The 23926-nt window shown below is 49.3% G+C and overlaps 1 pseudogene; it reads left to right on the top strand.

Annotated features, from left to right (window-relative positions):
- LOC115085919 overlaps nucleotides 1-23564 on the top strand; it is a 40125-nt pseudogene extending 16561 nt beyond the window's left edge.
- The last annotated feature ends 362 nt before the right edge of the window (nucleotides 23565-23926 follow it).

Below are 23926 nucleotides of genomic sequence, written 5' to 3'. Positions count from 1 at the left end.
CGCGGCCGTCCCGGTGTTCGGCCTGCGGCGAGCTGGGGTCGAGGATTTCAAGAGAGGGGATCTGCGCTAGGTGTCTCCCCGGAGGGGAAGGCACCTCGCAGCCCCTCAGCACTTTTTCTTTTCCTGTTCCTCAGCGGCCAGGGAAGCATGGGCCGGCCACGTCGCCGCCTTTGGCGGGAATGGCGGCCATGTTGGATCGGCAGCGCTCGGGGGACGCTCCCGCAGCCATGCCTGACGGGGGAGGATTGTGACCGTTTGCCGCCGAATCTGTCACCGGAGGGCGGATTGCCGGACCCGGGAGAGTCGGAAGGCCCCCCCCTCGGGGCCCCCCCCCCCCGGGCTTACCACGTTTTTCGCCGGAATTTATCCTGCTTATGCACAGTGCATATTTACAGGGCTTGGAGGCTCCCCGCGGGCTCCCCGCGGGCCCCCCTCCCGCCAAAACTCCTCGGGCACGGCTGCCCCGCTGGGCCCCCCTGTCCTGGGAGGCCCGGGGTCGGGGGCCTCACCATTGCCCATCCGGCTGTGCCTTCCCCCGGGAGGAGCGGGGGCGGCTTCACCCTCGGGGGGAGATCCCGCGGACTCCGCGGATGCTTCGCTGCCGGATGTCCAGTCGGAGGGCGACAACCCGCGGGCTCTTCGCATTGTTCAACGTGAGGAGCTAGATGACCTGATCTCTCAGATACTTCTGGAGCTGGATCTTGACCCGCCGCCGGAACCACCAGCACCTGTGGCCCCTGCCGCCGCCACGTCCTCCAGGAAGGGGGATCCGGTCCTAGCTGCCCTGCGACCGAGGGCTCGGGCTTTTCCCATCCATGATTCCTTTTTGCAGCTCCTGACCAGGGAGTGGGACACTCCTGAAGCATCTTTGAAGGTCAGTCGAGCCATGGAGAAGCTGTATCCTCTTCCTGACGATTTTCTGGAGATCAGCAAGGTTCCAAAAGTGGATTCGGCGGTGTCAGCGGTCACCAAGAGGACGACAATTCCCGTGACTGGTGGAGCAGCGTTGCGCGATACCCAGGACCGCAAGCTGGAAATTTTTCTCAAGCGAGTCTTTGAGGTCTCCGCCCTGGGAATGCGAGCAGTCATGTGCAGCTCGCTTGCGCAGAGGGCCAGTCTTTGGGTGCAGCAGCTGCTTACGTCGCAAGCCCTGCCGCCAGGGGAAGCTGTCCAGGCGGATCGTCTGGAGTCGGCCATAGCCTACGGGGCGGATGCCTTGTACGACCTCTTCCGAGTCCTCGCGAGGTCCATGGTTTCGGTGGTGGCGGCTCGGCGCCTCTTGTAGCTCCGTAACTGGTCGGCGGATGCCTCCTCCAAGTCCAGTCTGGGTTCTCTGCCCTTCCGTGGCAAGTTTCTCTTCGGGGAGGACCTGGACCAGATCATCAAGTCCCTGGGGGAAAATGCGGTCCACCGGTTACGGATAGACAATGACCTTCAAGGTTCTTTGGCTCTTCTCGAACCAGGGCCAGAGCACAATGGCGCTATAGGAGTTCCAGGCAGTCTGGGTCCAGGCCGTCCTACTCCAGATCCCAGACTTGGCTGCGGTCCTTTCGTGGCCGTAGGCCCACGCGCGATGGCTCGGGCCAGGGGAATCTCCCACCCAAGCCTCCACAATGATGCCAGGCTCACCTACTCCTCCATCCCCAGGATTGGGGGGCGGTTGACGGATTTCTTCAAGGAGTGGGTGCGTATCACCTCCGACCAGTGGGTCTTGGTCACTATAAGGAACGGCTACGCTTTGGAGTTTGCCTGCCCCCCGAGGCAGAGATTCCTCTTCTCCCCCTGTGGCTCGGACCTCAAGAGGACGGCGGTACAGCAAACTCTGGACCGCTTGCAGGTGATAGGAGCCATCAGTCTCGTCCCCTTCGGCGAGGTGGGCTTGGGCCATTATTCCATCTACTTCGTCGTACCCAAAAAGGACGGCTCGTTTTGGCCCATCCTAGATCTGAAGGAAGTCAACAAATCGTTACGGGTCCTCAGGTTCCGCATGGAGACGCTACGTTCCGTGATCGCCGCAGTGCATCAGGGAGAGTTCCTTGCCTCCCTAGACCTGACGGAGGCTTATCTGCACATTCCGATCTTCCCGGCTCATCGGCGCTTTCTCCGTTTCAAGATCCTGGGTCAACATTTTCAGTTCATGGCACTTCCCTTCGGCCTGGCGACTGCCCCGCACACCTTTACCAAGATTATGGTAGTAGTGGCGGCGACCCTCAGGAAGGAGGGCATTCTAGTTCATCCCTACCTGGACGATTGGCTGATTCGGGCAAAATCTTTCGCCAGGGGCAGGCCTCAGTAGCCAGAGTCATACAGGTCCTTCGCTCTCTGGGCTGGGTAGTGAACTTTTCCAAAAGCTCCCTAGTTCCCTCGCAGCACTTGGACTTCCTGGGAGCGAGATTCGACACCCGTCAGGGCAAGGTTTTCCTACGCCCGGACAAGGCTCAATCATTACGGGATCATATACGACTGTTCTCTGCGTTGCAAGAACCCACATCCTGGGACTACCTTCAGCTGTTGGGCGTGATGGCCTCCACCATCGACCTCGTGCCCTGGGCGTTTGCCCACCTGCGTCCCCTGCAGGCGGCTCTTCTATCTCGCTGGAAACCGGTCTCTCAGGATTATCAAATGATACTCCCTCTTCCACAGGAGGCCAAGGACAGTCTGACTTGGTGGTTGGTCCCGGAGCACCTGGCTCGGGGCGTTTCCCTCGAAGTACCCAACTGGATGGTGGTCACCACCGATGCAAGTCTAGTAGGATGGGGAGCCATCTGCGAGCGAAGCGCCACGCAGGGAACGTGGTCAAGGGTAGAATCGACTTGGCCGATCAACCGCCTGGAAACCAGGACGGTCCGGCTGGTGCTTCTCCATTTCCTCCCTCTGGTTCGAAACCGGGAGGTCCGGATTCTCTCGGACAGCGCAACCACAGTGGCCTACATCAATCGACAAGGAGGTACAAGGAGCCGGCACGTCGCTATCGAGGCGGCACTCCTGATGGAATGGGCAGAGATTCACCTAGCCCGACTGGCAGCCTCCCACATTGCCCGGGTGGACAACACTCAGGCGGACTACCTGAGCCATCAACAACTAGATCCCGGCGAGTGGTCCCTCTCCGACGAAGCGATGCAACTCTTCGTCCGTCGGTGGGGTGCGCCGCACCTGGACCTGATGGCGACTTCCCGCAACACCAAAGCTCCCTGCTTCTTCAGTCGCAGGAGAGAGCGAGGCGCGGAAGGGGTTGGCGCGCTGGTTCTCCCGTGGCCGTCTCATCTACTCCTCTACGCCTTTCCACTTTGGCCTCTTGTGGGCAGGATGCTCCGCAGGCTCGAAAACCATCCAGGGAACGTGATCTTCATCGCTCCAGAGTGGCCCCGCCGACCCTGGTTTGCAGATCTTCTGCAACTGTCGATAGACGGTCCAATTCGACTGGGCCATCTCCCTCGTCTGCTTCATCAGGGACCAGTATTTTTCGAGCAGGCAGAACTCTTCTGTCTTGCGGCATGGCTTTTGAGAGGCGTCGCCTTAGACGCCGGGGCTACCCGGAGGCGGTAGTTTCGACCCTGTTGCGGGCCCGGAAGACGTCTACTTCGGTAGCTTACGTTTGAGTCTGGAAAGTCTTCGAGATGTGGTGTTCCACAAGGGACATTCGGACCACGGGGGCGACGATATCGCAGATCCTTCAATTTCTCCAGGATGGTTTGGACAAAGGTCTTGCCTATAATTCCATTCGAGTACAGGTGGCGGCCCTGAGCTCTCTGCTGCAGACGGGCGGCTCCCTACTTCTCCAACCGGACATCGCCCGTTTTCTCAAGGGAGTCAAGCACTTGCGACCCCCACTAAGGGATCCATGTCCCTCCTGGAGCCTCAACATGGTTCTCCGTGCCTTGTCAGGGCCGCCTTTCGAACCTCTCCGTGGAGCTATGCTTAAGGACCTCACTCTCAAGACCGTCTTTCTCGTCGCCATCTGTTCGGCCCGGCACATTTCAGAGCTTCAAGCGTTGTCCTGCAGAGAACCTTATCTACGCTTCACAGATTCAGGCGTCCTTCTACGCACTGTTCCTTCCTTCCTCTCGAAGGTAGTATCGTCTTTTCACTTGAATCAGACTGTGGAACTTCCCTCCTTCGCTTCCAGCGAACCGAGGACCATTCGCCTCTTGGATGTCAAGCGCACGTTACTCCGATATCTCGAGGCTACCAATGACTTCAGGGTCACGGATCATTTGTTCGTCCTATGGTCCGGCCCAAAGAGGGGTTCGCAGGCTTCGAAGACAATGATCGCTAGGTGGTTAAAGGACAGCATTTCTGTATCCTACATTGGCTCGGGGCGGACTCCTCCCACCGGTATCAAGGCTCATTCTACCCGCTCTCAGTCCGCCTCCTGGGCGGAAGTTCGCTCTGGCTCTCCTCAGGAGATTTGTCGTGCAGCTACCTGGAAATCGCTGCACACGTTCTCGAGACATTATCGGCTGCACCTTCTGTCTTCAGACTCTGGGAGCTTTGGCGAGCAGGTTCTCAGAGCAGGCCTCTCAGGGGCCCACCCGTGTTAGGGAAGCTTTGGGACATCCCACCATCTGGACTGATCCTGGTACGTACAGGGAAAAGAAAATTATTCCTTACCTGCTAATTTTCGTTCCTGTAGTACCAAGGATCAGTCCAGACGCCCACCACTCTTGGGGTTTTGGGCCTGCTCCTTTCCTATTGCTCGGGTCGTCTTTTCGGCAGTCTACTCTGTTTCTGTTTCTTTCATATGAATATGAACTCAGCTCCCTACAAGTTGGTTGTGTTGCCCAAAACATTCTACATGTTGTTGTTGGCACTGTTATTTGTTTTTATGGTTAAGGTTACTTGATCCAGATTGTACTTCGTTTATTCGAGCTTTGATATTCTTAATACTGAGCTCCTGCAGAGGGCGTACTAGCCTATATGGTGAGTCCCTCAAAGTCTGTTCTGACTCCATCTGCTGGACGGGGGACATAACCCACCATCTGGACTGATCCTTGGTACTACAGGAACGAAAATTAGCAGGTAAGGAATAATTTTCTTATCTGGATGAATGATTTGAGCTATGAAGCAGTTCAGCCGGTCAGCTAGAATTTTGGCTAATATTATGAGGTATAGATTGATCAAGGAAATTGGGCGATAGGAAATGCATAAAGGGGGGTCTCTGACTGGTTTGGCTATGATGGTGATTCTGGCTTTATGAGCATCTGGGTTCAATGCTCCACCCTCCCTTAAAAAAATTGAAGTGACTCTGTAAGTGTGGTGCTAGAACCAGAGGTAAAGGATTTATAGAATTTGGCGGTTAGCCCATCAGGTCCCGGCGCCTTGCCCACTTTAAGGTTTTTTATGGCAACGATTATTTCTGGGGTTGTAATTTCAACATTCAATCGGGCTTGCATCTCTAAGGTGAGATGAGGCAGAGGAAGAGATTGAAGATATTGGAGTATGTCTGGAGGCTGAATATGGGATTCGGCAGAATATAGTTCTTAATAAAATTTGAGGAATTGTTGCATGATAGCTGAATTAGTGGATTCAATTTGACCATTCTCATTTTTAATTTTAAGGATGTGGTTCTGGAAAGTTTGCTTTTTTAATTGGTGTGCTAAGATTCTACCAGCTCGATTTTCCCCCCCTCAAAATGGGTTTGTCTGGTGAGATTCAATACATGTGTAATATGATCTAGATCCAAACGGAGCAAATCGTCTCGAGCTTTAGAAAGCTGAGCTAGTGTCTGCGTGGATCCCGTTTTGACACGGTGTCGGGTGAGTTCTGCAATCTGAGCCCGCAGTAGGGAACAGGCCGCCTCCCTCCATTTTTTAATATAGGAGGAGTGGGAAATGAAGTGACCTCTAATAAATGATTTAAAGCAATCCCACACCATAACTGGGGAGGTAACTGAGCCCACATTTAGTGTGAAAAAAACCACTAATGACCTGTGTAGAGGCCAGCACAAAAGAAAGGTCTTGTAGAAGAGTCATTAAGCCTCCAAAATTTACAGCCATGATCTCTCGAGAGTAATTGGAGTGTCACAGAAATGGGAGCGTAGTCAGACCAGGAAACTATGCCCGCCTCGGGGTTGCGGACCCAATGAAAGAGAGATTTATCTACCATCAGGTAGTCAATTCGTGAGTAGGAGTCATGCGATTTGGGTTAAAATGAATAGGACCGGGAGTGTGGGAAGGTAGTCCTCCAAGAGTCTACTAGATTATGCTCAGTTAAGAGTTCTTTAAGGGCCCTAGAATGAACCTTGGCCGTGTGGGAGTGCCCCTTGGAGGTATCTAAAGAGGGGGACACTGTTACATTAAAGTCTCCTCCCATTATTAAATGCCCAGTAGCATGCTGGGTGATAAGGTGTTGAAGATGCTTAAAGAAAACAGCCTGTTTCCTGTTAGGAGCATACAAATTAAGAAATGTAAAGTCAGTATCATGCATGGTAACACAGAGTAATAAATAGCGACCTTGAGGGTCCGAGATGCACTTCTTACATTCAAAAACCAGGTGCGATGCAAACAAAATACCCACTCCCGCATACTTGACTGACTTATTAGCTGCAGAGTAATATTGGTGGGTAAATTTGGAGGATTTCATGAGAGATTCGTATCTACGAGTAAGATGCGTCTCTTGTGCAAATACAATGTCTGGTGTGGAAGCCGCTAGTTCCTTTATAGAAAAGGGAGCGCTTTTGAGGAGCATTAAGGCCTTTGGTATTGAGGGGAGAGTATTTTTAGCGTGGCCATATTAGCACTAACAGGTATGGTAAGAGAAATATTTGGAAGATATCAGCTCTGGTACTCCCAGATAGTGTGAAAGTAGCATAATCCTGGAGAATGAACTGTATAGTTAGGATATGATATGAGAATTAAAGGTTGACCTACCACTAGCAAAAAATACGCAGCGTGGAGGTGCGTCAAATCAAGGACTGGGATAACCATGAAATTAGCATGAACCCTGTGAGGACTATTGCAGTCCGGAAACCCCAAAAGATGCTGCCTGCTATACCCTCCATGCAGGCCTACTCCCATCCCGGTGCGGGGGGGAATGAAAATTGTCACGGAGGAGAGTGTTGTTACTCCACCAACTCCCACCAATCCACAGCTAAGATAACAAGATTGAATTAAACAACACAACTATGTCCGTCAATCAGTGAAATTCATTAACATGAATATCAGAAATTATAATCCTGAAAAGTTAGAGGCTCAGTGACACCGAGCCAAGTGACCCCAGAAGCTCTCGTGCAGGATGTAGGAGAGAGACTTAGAAAAGGCCATGGCTGTTATGGGAGCCCCCAGATTGCCTACGCAACGGCTGTTGCGCTTTCCTACCCGCTCCCAAGCCAGGTAAGGAGGTCGGGTTTGATTGGATCCTGAGGGTTTCTGTGAAGTCTGCGAATTGGTGTATCCGAGAGCCATGAGACTGGGAATGGCCTCTTCAGGGGTCAAGCATTTATGGGTGATGCCAGCGAGAGAGTGGGAGAGCCCAAATGGATGTGTCCATCGATATTTCACGGTTTTACTACGGAGAAAAGCTGTGATGTCTCTAAAGGATTGCCGGTTCTGAAGGGTTGCCACAGAGAGATCTGGGAATATGGCAATACAGTGGCTTTCCCAGTGCCATTCAGTCCTCTCCCGTGCTGCCGCTGCTACTCTTTCCTTGATTTTAAACTCTGTGAAGCAGACGATGATATCACGTGGACGGTTAGGCTAGGGGGAGCGCAGGGCCCTATGCGAGCGATCAAAATTTATTTCAGGAGGCTCAAACCCATCAGCTTTATGCGTTTCCTGCAGCATAAATAAGCAGAATTTTTTAATTAGGGCATGGCAATCTTCCGGTGCCGACGACTCTGGGAAACCCCGGAAGCGGAGGTTACTTCTGTGCGCTCAATTTTCAAGATCGGCGAGTTTTGCAGTTAGTTGGGCATTGTCGGCGTGTAAAGCATCGCAGGAATTTTTATTAGTGTGTATCTGTTCAGTCTGACCTTTGAGACGCACGTTGATGTCGTCCTCCCACATTTCTTCGACGTGAGCCAGAAGTTCTTGCCGGTAAGCTTTGATATGAGCTCGCAGGCTGGCGAACCAGTCCCAGAATTCGGCTCTATTTGGGTGTTCTGACACGCTTTCGTTGGGAGGTGCGGGATCAGAATTATGTATTTCGGGGTCTTCGGCGCACGAGACGCCACCATCTTGGTCCCCATCCTCGCGCTCGGGTAGGCCGACCGGGTCATTAGTACTTTCTTTTTGATAGGAGAATCGTTGCAAGTCGGGGTTTTTCTTTTTGCTTGTCATGTCTCTGGATTAGGACAAGCTCTCAGCACTAATTTGCACGGTGTTTAGATAAGCAGGACGCAGATGGCTGCGGATTAGTCAGGAGTCGGCAGGAGCTCTCAGGTTAAGCTGCCATCTCACAGCATGACGTCACGTTTCCCCATCAACTCTCAGCTTTCTATTTTTAAAGGTTAGCAACAGCAGCCTGATTCCACCCTGGTTTAAGTAGAAGTCCATCCCTTCAGAAAAGACTCCCCCTTCCCCAAAAGGTTCCCCAGTTGCTTATAAAACTGAATCCCTCTTCCTTGCACCATTGTCTCATCCACACATTGAGACTCCGGAGCTCTGCCTCCCTCTGATCATCAGAGGTATCTCTAGGTTATGATCCTCGGGAGGCATTTTCAGTTTTGCACGTTCCCATTTGGGCTGGCAACGGCCCCAAGGACATTCACCAAGGTGATGGTGGTGGTGGCAGCAGCTCTCAGAAAGTAGGGCACGCTGGCTCATCCATATTTGGATGACTGGCTCATCCGAGCAAAGTCAGAAGTCCTTTGTAGATGGGCAGTGGAAGTGGTGTTGCACTGCTTGAGATCCTTGGGCTGGACAGTGAATCTGTCCAAGAGCCATCTTTCTCCTTCGCAGGTCCTGGAGTTCTTGGGCGCGCACTTCGATACCCAAGTGGGGAAAGTCTTTCTCACAGAGAAGCGGATCATCGAGCTGTAGACTCAAGTTCTGAACCTTTTGGAGACCCGAGTGCCCAGGGTCTGGATTACTTGCAGGTCCTCGGTTCCATGGCATCTACCTTGGAGCTGGGCCCGTGGGCATTTGCCCATATGAGACCTCTGCAGAAAGCATTACTATCCTGGTGGGACCCGATGTCAGAGCAGTTTCATCTTCCTCTACCGCTTAAAGAGTCAGCCAGGTCCAGTCTTTCATGGTGGCTTGGTCGGGAACATTTGTGCCATGGGATGGACCTCGAGATGCCACAGAGGATGGTAGTGACTACAGACGCCAGTCTCTCCGGTTGGGGAGCTGTGAGTCAGTCCCAGTCTGTGCAAGGCCAGTGGTCGATGGAGGAAGCGTCTTGGTCCATCAGTCACTTAGAGACAAGAGCGGTGCAATTGGCTCTGCGGGAATTTCTACCTCTTTTGTGCAACCTTGTGGTCAGAATCCTGTCAGACAATGCGATGACAGTGACCTACATCGATCACCAGGGTGGTACCAAGAGTCGAGCGGTTGCTCTGGAAGCAGAGATGCTGATGTGCTGGTCGGAGCAGCATTTGCCCTTGATAGCAGCTTCTCACATACTGCGACAATGTGCAAGCAGATTTTCTCAGCTGACAACAATTTGATCCTGGCGAATGGGAGCTATCGGAGGAAGCAATTAGTCTCATGACTTGCAGATGGGGTGTTCCTCATATGGATCTGATGGCAACTCAGCGGAAAGTGAAGACACGTGCTTCTTCAGTCGCCGAAGATAGCGCAGAGCAGAAGGGGTCGATGCCCTGGTTCTTCCTTGGCCACACAATATTTTGATCTACGTGTTTCCACCATGGCCTCTGGTGGGCAAGGTGGTGAAGAGAATAGAGATCCACTCAGGAAAAGTGATTCTCATGGCTCTGGAATAGTCACGGAGACCTTGGTTTGCAGATTTGGTCAATCTAGCAGTGGACCGCCTGTTAAGACTGGGCCATCTTCCAAATCTTCTAAGGCAGGGCCCGATATTTTCAGATCAAGCGGATCGCTTTTTTCTAGCGGCTTGGCTTTTGAAAGGAGGCAATTAAGGAAGAAAGAATATCCTGAGGATGTTATTTCTACCCTGTTGCAGGCTCGAAAGACTTCTACTTCCTTGGCGATGTCCTGGTTTGGAGGATCTTTGAGTTTTGGTGTACGGAGCAAGTGGTTGATCCTTGGCAAGTGTCAATGGCGCAGATTCTGGCTTTTTTGCCGAGAGGCCTAACGAAAGGTTTGTCCTTTATTTCCCTAGGAGTGCAGGCATCAGCCCTGGGCTGTTGTGAGGCAGGGTTCATGGAACAACTCTAGCTGCGCATTCGGATGTGGTACATTTCCTCCGAAGGGCGAAGCATGTGCGCTCCTCCTGTTCGTAAGGTGTGCCTATTTTGGAGCCTTAACTTGATCCTCAAGGGCATGTGTGTGGCACCGTTTGAGTCTCTTAAAAGGGCCACCATAAAAGATCTCACTTTGAAGGAGGTTTTCTTGGTGGCAATTTGTTCAGCTAGAAGGGTGTCAGAACTTCAAGCCCTGTCATGTAGGGAGCCTTTTTTGCAGATTTCAGATTCCGGGGTCTCTTTGCGGACGGTTCTGTCTTTTCTACTGAAGATAGTTTTGGCGTTCCACTTAAATCAGTCAGTGGAGCTTCTGGCTTTTCCAAATCTGGAGGTTGGTGCACCTCATGCAAAAGAGTTAAGACATTTTGATGTCAGAAAGGCATTGTTGCAGTATCTAGAGGTCACTAACAGTTTCAGATTGTCAGATCACCTTTTTATGCTATGGAGTAGTGTGAAAAAGGGTCAGAAGGCATCAAAGGCCACCATTGCACGTTAGTTGAAGGAGGCTATTGGTTCTGCATACATCTGTCGCGATCTTCCTATCCCTGAGGGGTTAAGGCTCATTCTACTCTGTCCCAGGCGGCCTCATGGGCAGAATGTCAGCTAGTTTCGCCGCAAGATATTTGCAGGGTGGCTACTTGGAAGTCTTTGCATACATTTGCCAGACACTAATCGATTGGACGTCCAGGCTCTGGAAGTCAGCAGTTTCGATACAAGTGTACTTCGAGCGTCTCTCACAGTCCCACCTTGGTTAGGAAAGCTTTGGTACATCCCAGGAGTCTGGACTGATGTGGCTACATACAGGGAAAGGAAAATTAGTTCTCTTACTTGATACTTTTCATTCCTGTAGTACCACAGATCAGACCAGGCGGTAGAGAGTAGATTTGGAGAGTCCGCTCGACCTGTTAACTATAATGATTCTGAAGAATGGCACAGGTTTCTGGTTAGTCCTTACAATTAATGTTCCAAAATTAGATAACGTTATCAGTTATACATTTTCCTCTTTCCTCTGCTCATTGGGGAATATTATTGCATTATAAGTTTTTTGCTGTTTTTGCTTGAGGGACTGCAGGTGGCACATCAGGTTATGTGGGGGTGGCTGCAAAACTTTGTGTCTCCATCTGCTGGAAGGGAGGCAAAACCCAGGAGTCTGGACTGATCTGTGGTACCACAGGAACGAAAATTAGCAGGTAAGAACCAATTTTCCTTGTATGGATTTCTCCTCTAGGAACTTATCCAAACCTTTTTAAACCCAGTTACACCAACTGCATAACCACATCCTCTGGCAATGAATTCCAGAGCTTAATTATGCGTTGAGTGAAAAATAATTTTCTCCAATTTGTTTTAAACGAGCTACTTGCTAACTTCTTGGAGTGCCCCCTAGTCCTTTTATTTATTCTCTCAGATAATAAAAGGAATAGGGGGCACTCTATTTTTTAGCAATTAGCTCATTTAAAACGGAGAAAATTCTTTTTCACTCATTTCATAATTAAGCTCTGGGATTCATTGCCGGAGGATGTGGTTATAGAAGTTAGTGTAACTGGGTTTAAAAAAAGGTTTGAATAAGTTCCTAGAGGAGAAATCCATAAACTGCTATTAATCAATAAGGAATAGTAGCTTGAGATCTTTTTAATGTTTGGGTACTTGCCAAGTACTTGTGACTTGGATTGGCCACTGTTGGAAACAGGATACTGGGCTTGATGGACCCTTGGTCTGACCCAGTATGGTATGACTTATGTTCTTACTGTGTGGCCATTTCCTGTAACAAGAACTCTGTGGGGTAGATTTTCAAAAACGGCGCGTTCGTGTACTTTTGCTGGCGCATCAGGCGCAAGCAAAAGTACGCGGGATTTTAGTAGATACGCGTGGAGCCGTGCGTATCTGCTAAAATCGGGATCGGCGCACGCAAGGCTATGGATTCTGTATAGCTGGCGCACGCCGAGCCGCGCAGCCTACCTCCATTCCCTCCGAGGCCGCTCCAAAATCGGAGCGGCCTCGGAGGGAACTTTCTTTTGCCCTCCCCTCACCTTCCCCTCCCTTCCCCTACCTAACCCACCCGCCCAGCCCTGTCTAAACCCCATCCTTACCTTTGTCGGGGGATTTACGCCTCCCTCTGGGAGGCGTAAATCCCCGCGCGCCAGCGGGCCGCTAGCGCGCCGGGACGCAACCTGGGGGCGGGTCCGGAGGGCGCGGCCACGCCCCCGGACCGCCCCGGGCCGTAACCATGCCCCCGGACCCGCCCCCAAAACGCTCCCGACACGCCCCCGAAATGCTGCGCCGACCGGGCCCACCCCCGACTCGCCCCCCTCAGAAAACCCCGGGACTTACGCGAGTCCCGGGGCTCTGCGCGCGCCGGTAGGCCTATGTAAAATAGGCCTACCGGCGCGCAGGGCCCTGCTCGCCTAAATCCGCCCGGATTTAGGCGGATTTAGGCGAGCAGAGCTCTTAAAATCCGCCCCTGTGAGCATAAACGTTGAGTGGGAGTAGATGTGCATGTATACAGTGTGTGCACTGCTAGTGTATGCATGAAACAGAAAATGTGAAGCTGAGGCAGTGATAGGAATGTAGGGTAAGTGAGAATATTTGGCTGGTTGATTTGGATGTAGGGTCTGGTGCAGTAATAGGACTGCTTTCTTCACAGCAGATCATATCTCCATAAAATCAGCTTTTAGATGCAAAAAGATGTTGACACCTTTTCTTCTCTTTGCCTCTTATAGAATACAACGGCATGGCTGGTTTTAGTTAGATCTGATAATCTGGCCAAGAAAGGAATAGAAAATAAGTGACAAAATTGCCTGTGTCAAAGGTCCCTGGGTGGTAAATTTAAAATAGTAAAAATATGTGGGTGAATAATCCTTGTTGGGCCAGTTCACAAATGGAGAATATTAATGGAGTATCTGTGGGGATCCTGCCCCCTGCATAGCCCAAATATCTTTCTTTGAGCTGTGCTGGATGCTTTTTTTTTAATCTTCTCCCAGTATATCCTTTGAATAACCCTTTTTATTACCTGATTGGACTATTTCAGTCACAGAGAGATGGCCTCGTCGTTAGCAGCAGCCAATCAGAGGTGACAGGAACAGCAGGGCACGAGTCCTGCACATCAAACCTAAAAAAAGCATATGGGGAATAAAAAAAAGCCCCAAAATAAGCTACCTGCAAGTTATTAAAAAAAAAAAAAAAAAAAAAGCATTTCCTGAAAAAAAAACCATGCTCAAACACACGGTAAATAAGCAAGGTTGGCAACACTACTTTTCTTAGCGTCCAGTCAGATGAATCCAGATCAAGTGGGTCATGCACCTTACCAGCAGATGGAGATGGAGAAAACTGATGTCACAATATATACATCCCTGCAGTTACATCAGTTTGCCAGTATTCTCCGTCTCCAGCAGATGGTGGACGTGCATCTCCCCACTAGGGATTGCTTCATTTTAAAGTAAAGGAGAAATGAGGAAAAAACTTTCCTTGCTCTCCTGCAGTGATATCAAATGGTCCCACCCCCAGCTGAGAATTCCTGAGGTGATTTTCTTGGTCCCTCAGATGTGTGCCTTGGTCCGATATCTGGTTTTGCTGGCGTGGATTTAGCTGCTTGAGCAGCTGAAAGGGAGTTGGGTACAAGAAGCCGAGTGTAGCAGTGATGGCACATGTCCTCTCCCCTTGCAGCCGGAGACCGTCTCTATGCTCAGCCAGGTAAGGCTGAGCTCTGGTAAATTGGAAAAAAAAAAAAAAAAGATAGAGAGACTTAGCAGGAGATTTTTGTTGTACAGGGTTTCCTCTTCCCCTGGACTCCTTGGTCGGCGTGCTGGTCTGAGGTTGAGCAGCCTCTTTAGGCTAGGCCCTGGGCCGAGGCTTTTTGTTGTGCGCCATGTGGTAGGTCGCAATGGCTTTTTGTGCGCTTTCTAAGGCTGTCCTCTACAGGACTATCAGCCCGGCCTGTGCATCCAGGTTGTGCGGCAAGTTTTTGGGCGCACAGTGAGGCCTTGTAGTCTGTGCGCCCACATTAAGCGATGTGCAGTGGCGCGTGCTTACCTATGAGCAAAAGTGGTACTGTGCGCTTAAGTTTTTTGTGTGCTTAATTTTTGGATGCCTAGGTAAGCGCCTAGGTGTGTGCACCTAAGTGTTGGATGCATAATTTTTAGGCACCTAGTTGAGTGCATCCAGCCGCTGCTCAGCGCATTGTCGGCCATCATGGTGCCTGTGCCTAAGAAGCCTAAGCATTTTTCTCTTTGCACTGCTTGTTATATATGGGCATCTCAGACAGGAGTGCCTGCCGATTTGTGCCAATGCTATTTGGAGGCTTAGGGTGAATTGTCTTCCTCTGATTTCACTAAGCCTAGTTCTTCCCAGGATGGGAGTCTAGGGTAAAGACGATTCAGATGGAGGGCCTGATTTTGAACACCCCTAACTGGTTCCCCAGCAGGGGAATGTAGCTCAGTGAGTACTCCTCAGGTACCTCCCGATCTGGATGCTTCTACTTTTTCAGGGGTAGAATTTTTCCAGGGGTTGCAATCCTTTCTTCAGGCACAGTCCTCAGCCCTGTCCCATGCTCCTAGACCACAGGCGTAGGGAGAAACCTTACCTGGATATTTTGTTGGACACCGGAGTACTCCTGGAGCAGCAGAAGGTCCTCTGGATGGAGATCCGGATGGTACGGATGATGACGCCGATCCTGCCTCTCTCGAGGATGGTAAAATTCCCTCTGGATTAGAAACGTATAGAACTATGTTACGGTTCTTTCATAGAGATGAAGTACCAGCTCCGATTTCCCACAACTTGAAAATGCTTGGAGTTCCTGGGGCAGATTCAGTGTTTGAGCCAAAGAGAAATCCCATTTTGGTTTCCTTGCATAAAGCCTCTTGTTTTTTCCCTGTGATGGAGAAAATTCAAGAATTAATTGATCTTGAGTGGGGCATCCCAGAGGCTTATTTCAAAGGGGGTCAGGTTTTAGAAGGCCTGTACCCTCTAGATCCGGTGATGAGAAAGTATTTACGTTTTCCAAAGGTAGATGCACTTGTGTGTGCAGTCTCCTAGCGGACCACTATTCCCTTGGAAGGAGGAGCGGCCATGATGGATGCTCATGATAAAAAGATTGAGACTCTCCTTAAGCAAGCATTTGAAGCCGTGGCAATTACCTTGTAGATCGCTTCTTGTTGTTCCTTGGTGGCTCGCTGTAGTTTGCTTCTCTCCCAGAAGGTTGATGACTCTGGAGTAAACTCCAGGGCAGTTATGTAGCCGGCTGCTGCCTTCTTGGCTGATGCAGGCTGTGATTTGGTCCGCACTTCAGCCAGAGGGGTAGCTTCGATTAGTAGTGTCCAGGCATCAGTCATAGTTGAGAAACTGGTCGGCTGATGTGACCTCCAAGGCTAACCTCACCATATTGCCCCTTAGCGGCTCACTTTTGTTTGGTAGCGAGTTGGAGAAACTTGCCAGTAAGTGGGGTGGCTCTCTGATTCCTCGTTTACCAGAGGATAAAAAGCAGACACCAAGCTCCTTTAACATGAGAGGTCGTGCTAGAGGATCCAAGCGTTTTCGATCCTGTAGAGGGGCGACCTTTCAGAGGACTCGACTCTTCGTCCATTCGTCCCTGACAACCCAGAAGAGGTGCAGGCTCAGGTAGTGGATCCTCCCGAGTCTCCCAATGAAGGTTTGCCAACCCACTACTGGGAACAGGAGATAGGGAGATGCTGCTTTCTCTCTTTTATCAGAGGTAGGTCGAAATCACATTGGATCAGTGGGTCTTGGAGGTGATACGAGAAAAATCTGTGCTGGGGTTTCGCAATGTTCCTGGAATGTATTCATGGTGTCTCCCTACCACTCACCACAGATAAAGCAGGCAGTGGAAACTACATTGGCAAGGCTCCTCAGTAGCAGGGCTGTGGTGCCAATGCCTACGTCTCAAGAAAATACAGGGCGATTTTCCATTATTTTGTTGTGCCAAAGAAGGTGGGATCTTTTCGTCCCATCCTGGACCTCAAAGGCATCAGTCATCTGCAAGTGAAGCGTTTTCGCATGAAGACATTGCGCTCGGTGATAATGGCTGTGCAGTCGGGGGAATTTGTTACCTCTCTGGATCTGTCTGAGGCGTAACTCCACATTCTTATCTGACTAGAACATCAATGCTTCCTGTGGTTCACAGTTCTGGGACACAACTTTCAGTTTTGGGTGCTGCCCTTTGGTTTGGCCACCGCTCCCATAACCTGTTCCAAGGTAATGGTGGTGGTTGCAGCAGAGTTGAGAGAGGATGGAATCCTAGTACACCCATATTTGGATAACTGGCTGGTTCACGTCAAGTCACTGGAAGAAAGCTACCTGGTGATTCGCAAGGTGATTTCCCTGTTGTTGGAGCTTGGCTGGGTTGTGAATCTAGCCAAGAGCGGTCTTCAGCCTACTCAGTCGCTGGGATACCTGGGGATTCCAGTCAACATGAACCAGGGAAAGGTGTGCCTGCCGGAAGCTCAAATTCAGAAGTTGCCAGCTCAACTCCGTCTGTTGTTGAACTACTGCGCCCAACTGTATGGTTTTACCTGCAGGTCCTTGGCTTAATGGCATCGACCCTGGAAGTGATACTGTGGACGAGGGCTCATATGCATCCTCTTCAGCGCCCCCTGCTGTCTCAGTGGAATCCGCAATCTCAGGACTATTGGATTTGGCTCCACCTGCCGATGGAGGTCTCCTCCCAACTTCCATGGAGGCTGCTGGTGGATCATCCATGGAAAGGAATTTCGCTATCCCCTCTGAACTGACTGGTACTGACAACGGATGTGAGTCTCCTTGGTTGGGGAGCTCACTGTCAGGAGCTGATTGCGCAAGGGCACTGGAGTACAGAGAGTCTCTCTGGAACAACTGTCGTCTGAAGGACAGGGCGGTCCAGTTGGCATGTTTGCAGTTCGGTGATAGGCTGCAGGGTTGCTTGGTCTGCATACTATCGGACAATGCAATGACTGTGGTTTACATCAGTCGGCAGGGAGGTAGCAAGAGCCTACAAGTATTGCATGAAATAGATCAACTTATGGATTGGGCAGAAGTGCATCTCCAGATGATCTCAGCCTCACACATCGCAGACAGACAACGTAAGAGAAGACTTTCTCAGCAGGGCGAGTCTGGGCCCAGGAGAGTGGGTGTTGTCAAATGAGGCGTTTCAGCTGAATCACAATTGCTAGGGTCTCCCGTTGCTGGAGCTATTGGCTACTTGCGCACTGTGAAAGTTTTGCGATTCTTCCGCTACAGAAGAGATCTGAGGTCCTTGGAGATCAATGCCCTAGTGCAGGAATGGCCAGAAGACAAGTTGCTGTATACCTTTCCTCCATGGCCCATGTTGGGCAGACTGATTCGAAAGATCGAATGCCACAGAGGGATGTGCTCTTGGTTGCTCCAGATTGGCCCAGGAGACCATGGTATGCAGATCTGCAGAGGCTCCTGGTGGATTCGCCTCTTAGACTTCCAGCGCACAGGAACCTGTTGCAGCAGGGGCCTGTCCTTCACGAAGGTCTGACTCAGTTTTGTCTTACTGTATAGCCCTTGAAAGTTCTTGCTTGCTGAAACTTGGATACTCTATGGCAGTGATCTCCCCCTTGCCAAGAGCTATAAAGTTCTACACTTCCTTGGCTTATGTGTGGATTTGGAGGGTGTTGGAGGCCTAGTGTGAGGATCGAGTTACTCTTCCTTGTTTGGTCAAGATACCACTCATTTTGGAATTTTTGTAGGATAGCTTGAATTGGCCCTTCATCCCTTAAGGGTACAAGTAACTGCTCTCGCTTATTTCAGGGGCCGGTCAAAGGTGGATCCTTGTCTGCTTTCCTAATGTGACCCGTTTTCTGAAAGGAGTGGAACATCTTTTTCCTCCTTTGTGTTTCCAGTGCCCCTATGGAGTCTCAGTTTCGTTTTGGATTTTTTTGGTAGGCCGTACGTTTCGACCGCTACATACTCTGTCCTTGAAAATAGTGTTCCTTGTGGCAAATTGTTCTGCGTATAGGGTGCAGGCAAATTGTTCTGCATATAGAGGTGCAGGCCTTGTCTTGCCAGGAGCCGTTTCTATTTTTATCAAAAGTGGCCTCTGCATTCTTGAACCAGTCCATCTCCCTGCCATCTCTGGACAGGGAGAGAGGTGTAGAAGAGTCTTGTCTGTTGCAGCCCTTGGATGTCAAGAGGCATACTGTCAGGTATCTGGAGGTCACTGGGCCTTTGCGTAGATCAGATCGCCTGTTTGTCCTCCATGGAGGTATTAGACCAGGGAAGCCAGTCTCTCGGGCTGCAGTAACTCGCTGGATTAAGAAGGTAGTCTCGGCTGCGTATGTGGATGCTGGGAAGCCGTTACCAAGTCTGGTTCGGGCCCATTCCACTCAACCTCAAGCAGAGTCATGGGCAGAAGTTGGATTGTTGTCTCCCTTAGACATTTGCCAAGTTGCAACATGGTCCTCCTAACCCCCCCTGCCAGGTATTATCGTCTGGATGTGCAAACCTGGGAGGATACAGACGTTGCCTCTTCGGTTTTGACAGTACCACGGGCAGTCCCCCACCCTCTTTGGGAGTAGCCTGGGTAGATCCCATTCCTTCTGAATTCATCTGACAGGATGCTAAGAAATGAGAAATTGCTAGTTACCTGATAATTTCCTTTTCTTTAGGACAGCTGTATGATTGCATAATGATCCTCCTGTGTGCCTACATGTTACAGGGCTTACTGGTAAGTGTTACCCCAGTCCCTGGACTAGTGTTCTTACCTTCTTGTCTGAGCTCAGTGTTGCCTGTTGGTTGAGTTTTGAAATGGTTATCTGTTTTTAATCCAGTTTTTTGCAAGTCCGTCCACAGATGCTTATGAAGAGAATACTGGCAGGCTGATGTAACTGCAGGGGTGTATAAACTGTGTTGGCAGTTTGTTCTGTCTCCATCTGCTGGTAGGAATGTATAGCCCACTTGTTCTGGATTCATCTGACTGTCCTATAGGAAAGGAAATTATCAGGTAAGTAGTAATTTCTCAGTATCCCTCATGCTTGCAAGTCTTCACCTCCATCACCTCTACTGAGAGGCAGTTTCCTGTATTCACACCTCCCCTCCCTTTGTGTAACAATCCTTTTGTTTTCTTTTGACTCCTCAGTCTAGCTCCTTGTCACTTCTCATGTGCACCAGTTGTTTTCTAACTTGTTAGCAACGTCCCTAAAAAATCCTCCTTTGCCTGACGCTTGATATTATCTGCGCTACCCTCCTCCTTTCCTGATGATAAAGATTTCCGGTGGGATGCCAAGGGACCTAGCATGTGAGAAATGGCATTTATTATGATGGGGCCTTTTTCAGAACTGCCCTCCCAAGTGCAGAGACCCAGAGTCCGTTTTACCCGCAGGCTTTGCACCAATTTTCAAAGGGAAAATACAAGCATACGTTACATTGAAAATCTCCCCCGGAAAAACCTACCCAGAGAGATTTGCACCTGCAAATAAAAGGGCATAGATTTCAAAATAAAACGAGAGTTATTGCATCCTCCTCCATAGCCTTGCCGGTAGGAAACCCTCTTTAAAATTTGGGTAAAAGTGTATGTGTGTTGTGCACCAACCCACATAATTTTACTTGCAGTAATGATGGGAAATTTTCAGACACTCCCTTTATTCAGTATTTAACTGGATAAATGGGTTTTGATAGTTTACCTTCTGAACTGATTTTCCTGATGAGGAGTGGCAGAACCGTATTCTTTCATCTGCTGGGAGGGAAGTCTATTTTGGCCATGATGCGACCTGCCTGGATAGCTCCCACTTCTTCTCATGCTCACGAGTCTCCTCTCTGCTCCTGTGCAGTGGAGGCCTCTGCTGCAGTTAGAGGCGTAGCACAGGATGCTGCGTTGCTCGTTTTCTCTGCAGGAGGAGCTTCATTCTGCCCTGTGCTCTTATCTGCCACTCCTCTTCCCGGTCTTCAGGCATTTTGTCGGTGTTGGTGCCTCTGCTGCTTCAGTCGTACCATCACTGCTCCCCAGCTGTTGGTCCATGCCACCATTATATTCCACTATTGCTCACTAAATGCCACAGGGGCATGCTGGGTCTGCCGAGGATGTGAGCTTGACCTGGGAATATGCCCACTTTCCAGCCAGGAGGACATCCACTGCCTCTGGATTCAGATGGCATGGTGCATGCACTTTGACCTGGTGAAGGAATTGATGGATGACAGCTTCAAGAAACACCTGCAGGTGGGCTTGAGGAGAGCGAGCTCTTACGCTGCTCTCTGGCCCTCGCCTCTCATTTTCCTCCCCCCCCCCCCATATCTCTTGGCTCTGTGCCCAGCAGTGGGAGACAGAGGGGAGGGGGGAAGATGGGAATATGAACCAGGTGATTCCATATTATTCCTAATCTCTATACATGGGAGGATGGTGACTTCCACATAATGAAGTTTGCAAGTATTGAGCAGAGATGGATAATATATTGCAGGCTTCATAGTGGGGGTGAGAATACAAAGGTGAGGAAGGGAAGGTTAACACACATTTTTGGAGATGTATCGGGACTCTGAACTTGCCTCTAAGTGAGGATCTGAATATTTATTTTCATTGAAGATAATCAATATCTGCATGCTGGAAGTGTTTTAAATTGCTTACTTTGGAAAAATAAAAGCCAGAGGGATTATGTAAAACATAATGCTGTGTTCTTACCCCAGGATCAGGATCTCAGACTGCCACACCTGATATCATATCCCACATGGAACGAGGGGAGGAGCCGTACATCAGGGATGAGCCAGGATCAGAGGAAAGAGAAACTGGGAAAAGCAGCTGCTCAGGTGAGTGCAGTAATAAGAGGGACGGGGTAAAACTGCTGAGAGGAAGAGTGGAAGGAGCAGCTGGGAACTGCAGAGACTCCTTCACCAGCTCCTCTGCGATTGCTTTAATCACTTGCAGGGCTTCTGTTTCAGGCTCCAGTCACATGGAATAGTCTTTTTGAAACCCTCTGAGAACCATACTGTGGTCTGTTAGAAAAGAAAGATGGGGACCATCCCTGCTGACCAGTCCATAATTTATGGAGCTTTGTCGTATTATAATAGAGCTCTACATGTTACTTTTCCCTCAGTTAGGAATAAGAAGTGCTTTATCAGCCTTTCCTGTTTACTGTTGCATGATCAGAGAGTCAGTGCTGAAGTCTGGGGACCCCCATGGGGCAGTCTCTTCATCATTAACTGAAAATCCTTTATTCTAGAGGAAGGTGAGCTATGGCCCAAAACTGACCTGAGGTGATGAGATGCATCTTGGCCTACAGCAGTAGGAGCATTACATCAGCAGCCCAGAAGTGATGATGTCATCATTGGGCCTCCAGTGGACATCAATTCTCTCCCCTCCCCTCTCAGACTTCAAGGGGGACCCCTTTGCTCAGATCCTTCTTTACCTCCACACCCAGACCTGTACTTATTTGACCCTCAAGCCCAAACGTTTGCCCACCCCAGCTTTGCTCCCTGCTGAGTTAACTTCCAGACACAAAGAGACTATGACTTCTCTGGAGTCTCTTAGTCTGTGTCCCTAACAAACAGAATAATACTCTGTGTTTACTTTAAATCTAGAAAATGATGATCCTGGAATTAAAAATAAAAAGAGACAAGAGTGGAAAGCCAGTCAGAATCCAGAAGGAAAGGTGATGATGATATCAGAAATAATTAGAGAAGATACTTCCTCATGGTCTGCTTTGGAAAGAAATTGCGGGAATCAGTGCAACTCAGAGAAGAAGCAAAGAAATCAAACAGGAGACTCAGCTGATAATTCTGTGTGTGAGCAAAGAGCCAGTAATGTCATACATACAGGGGAAGAGCAGAGAAATGAGATAATAGAACAAAAATGCTTGTATGATGCTTTTCTGAAATCTCAGGGATCTCACACTGAGGAATCATTTATTTGTACTGAGTGTGGTAAAAGCTTCCATAGCCAGATTACCCTTACAAGACACCAGAGAATCCACACTACTGAGAAACCATTTAAATGTACCGAGTGTGGTAAAAGCTTCCACTGTAAGATAAACCTGACCAGCCACCATAGAATCCACACTGGTGAGAAACCATTTAAATGTACAGAGTGTGGTAAACGCTTCCGTCATAAGATAAGCCTGACCATCCACCATAGAATCCACACTGGTGAGAAACCATTTACATGTTTAGAATGCGGTAAAACCTTCCGTCATAAGATAAATCTGACCAGCCACCACGAGAGAGTACACACTGGTGAGAAACCATTTACATGTTTAGAATGTGGTAAAAGCTTCCACTATAAGATAAACCTGACCAGCCACCAAAGAATCCACACTGGTGAGAAACCATTTAAATGTACTGAGTGTGGTAAATGTTTCTGTCATAAGATAAGCCTGACCAGCCACCATAGAATCCACACTGGTGAGAAACCATTTACATGTTTAGAATGCGGTAAAACCTTCCATCATAAGATAAATCTGACCAGCCACCAAGAGAGAGTCCACGCATGTGAGAAACCATTTAAATGTACTGAGTGTGGTAACAGCTTCCATCAGAAAAAAAGCCTGTACAGGCATCAGAGAGGCCACGCTAAGAAACCCTTTATATGTACTGAGTGTGGTGAAAGCTTCCGTCAGAAGAGAAGCCTGACCAACCACCATAGAATCCACACTGGTGAGAAACCATTTAAATGTATTGTGTGTGGTAAAAGCTTCAGTCAGAAGTGCAGCCTGACCAACCACCTTAGAATACACACTGTTGAGAAACGATTTAAATGTACTGAGTGTGGTAAAACCTTCCCTCATAAGATAAATCTGACCAGCCACCACCAGAGAGTCCACACTGGTGAGAAACCCTTTATATGTACTGAGTGTGGTAAAAGCTACCATGAGAAGAGAAGCCTGACCAGTCACCAGAGAGTCCATACTGGTGAGAAACCCTTTATATGTACTGAGTGTGGTAAAAGCTTCCATCAGAAGAAAAATCTAACCAGGCACCAGAGAGGCCACACTGATGAGAAACCTTTATATGTACTGAGTGTGGTAAAAGCGTCCATCAGAAGATAAGCCTGACCAGCCACCATAGAATCCACACTGGTGAGAAATCATTTAAATGTATTGAGTATGGTAAAATCTTCAGTCAGAAGATAAGCCTGAGAAACCACCAAAGAATACACACTCTTGAGAAACCCCTTATATGTACCGAGCAGTGGCGTAGCCAGAATTGATTTTTTGGGCACAAGGTTAACATGGGTGGGCTGTAGGCATGCAGGTCTACTAGTTGTTTTTTTACTGATAAATAATGCCAAATTATGCAGCATAGCATTCACATCTACGCCTAAGTATGAGGTTTACTTAATGATACAAACATAATTCACGGTGATTTGTGGTACTTTAGCCTTCTTATTATTACGATTTTATACACAGCTCCTACCTGTCCATAAATTTTGAGAGAGCGGTTGTGTTGCTTATATTTAAATTGCTAACATCTCAAAATATAGAGATATATTTTTACCTTTGTTGTCTGATCTTTGTATTTTTCTAATCAGTTGGTCCTGGTCTCTTTTTCCCATTTTTTCCCTTATAGCTCATTTCCTAATTCCTTTTCAGTGTCTTTCTTCTATTACTGTCTTCTTCCCTTCCACACACACATACACATACACGCTTTCTCTCACAGACTCCCTCTCAC

Source organism: Rhinatrema bivittatum, chromosome 2 (genome assembly GCF_901001135.1).
Source record: "Rhinatrema bivittatum chromosome 2, aRhiBiv1.1, whole genome shotgun sequence".
NCBI lineage: Eukaryota > Metazoa > Chordata > Amphibia > Gymnophiona > Rhinatrematidae > Rhinatrema > Rhinatrema bivittatum.
Note: the sequence above shows the minus strand (reverse complement) of the source record. Positions and strands in the feature narration are given on the sequence as shown.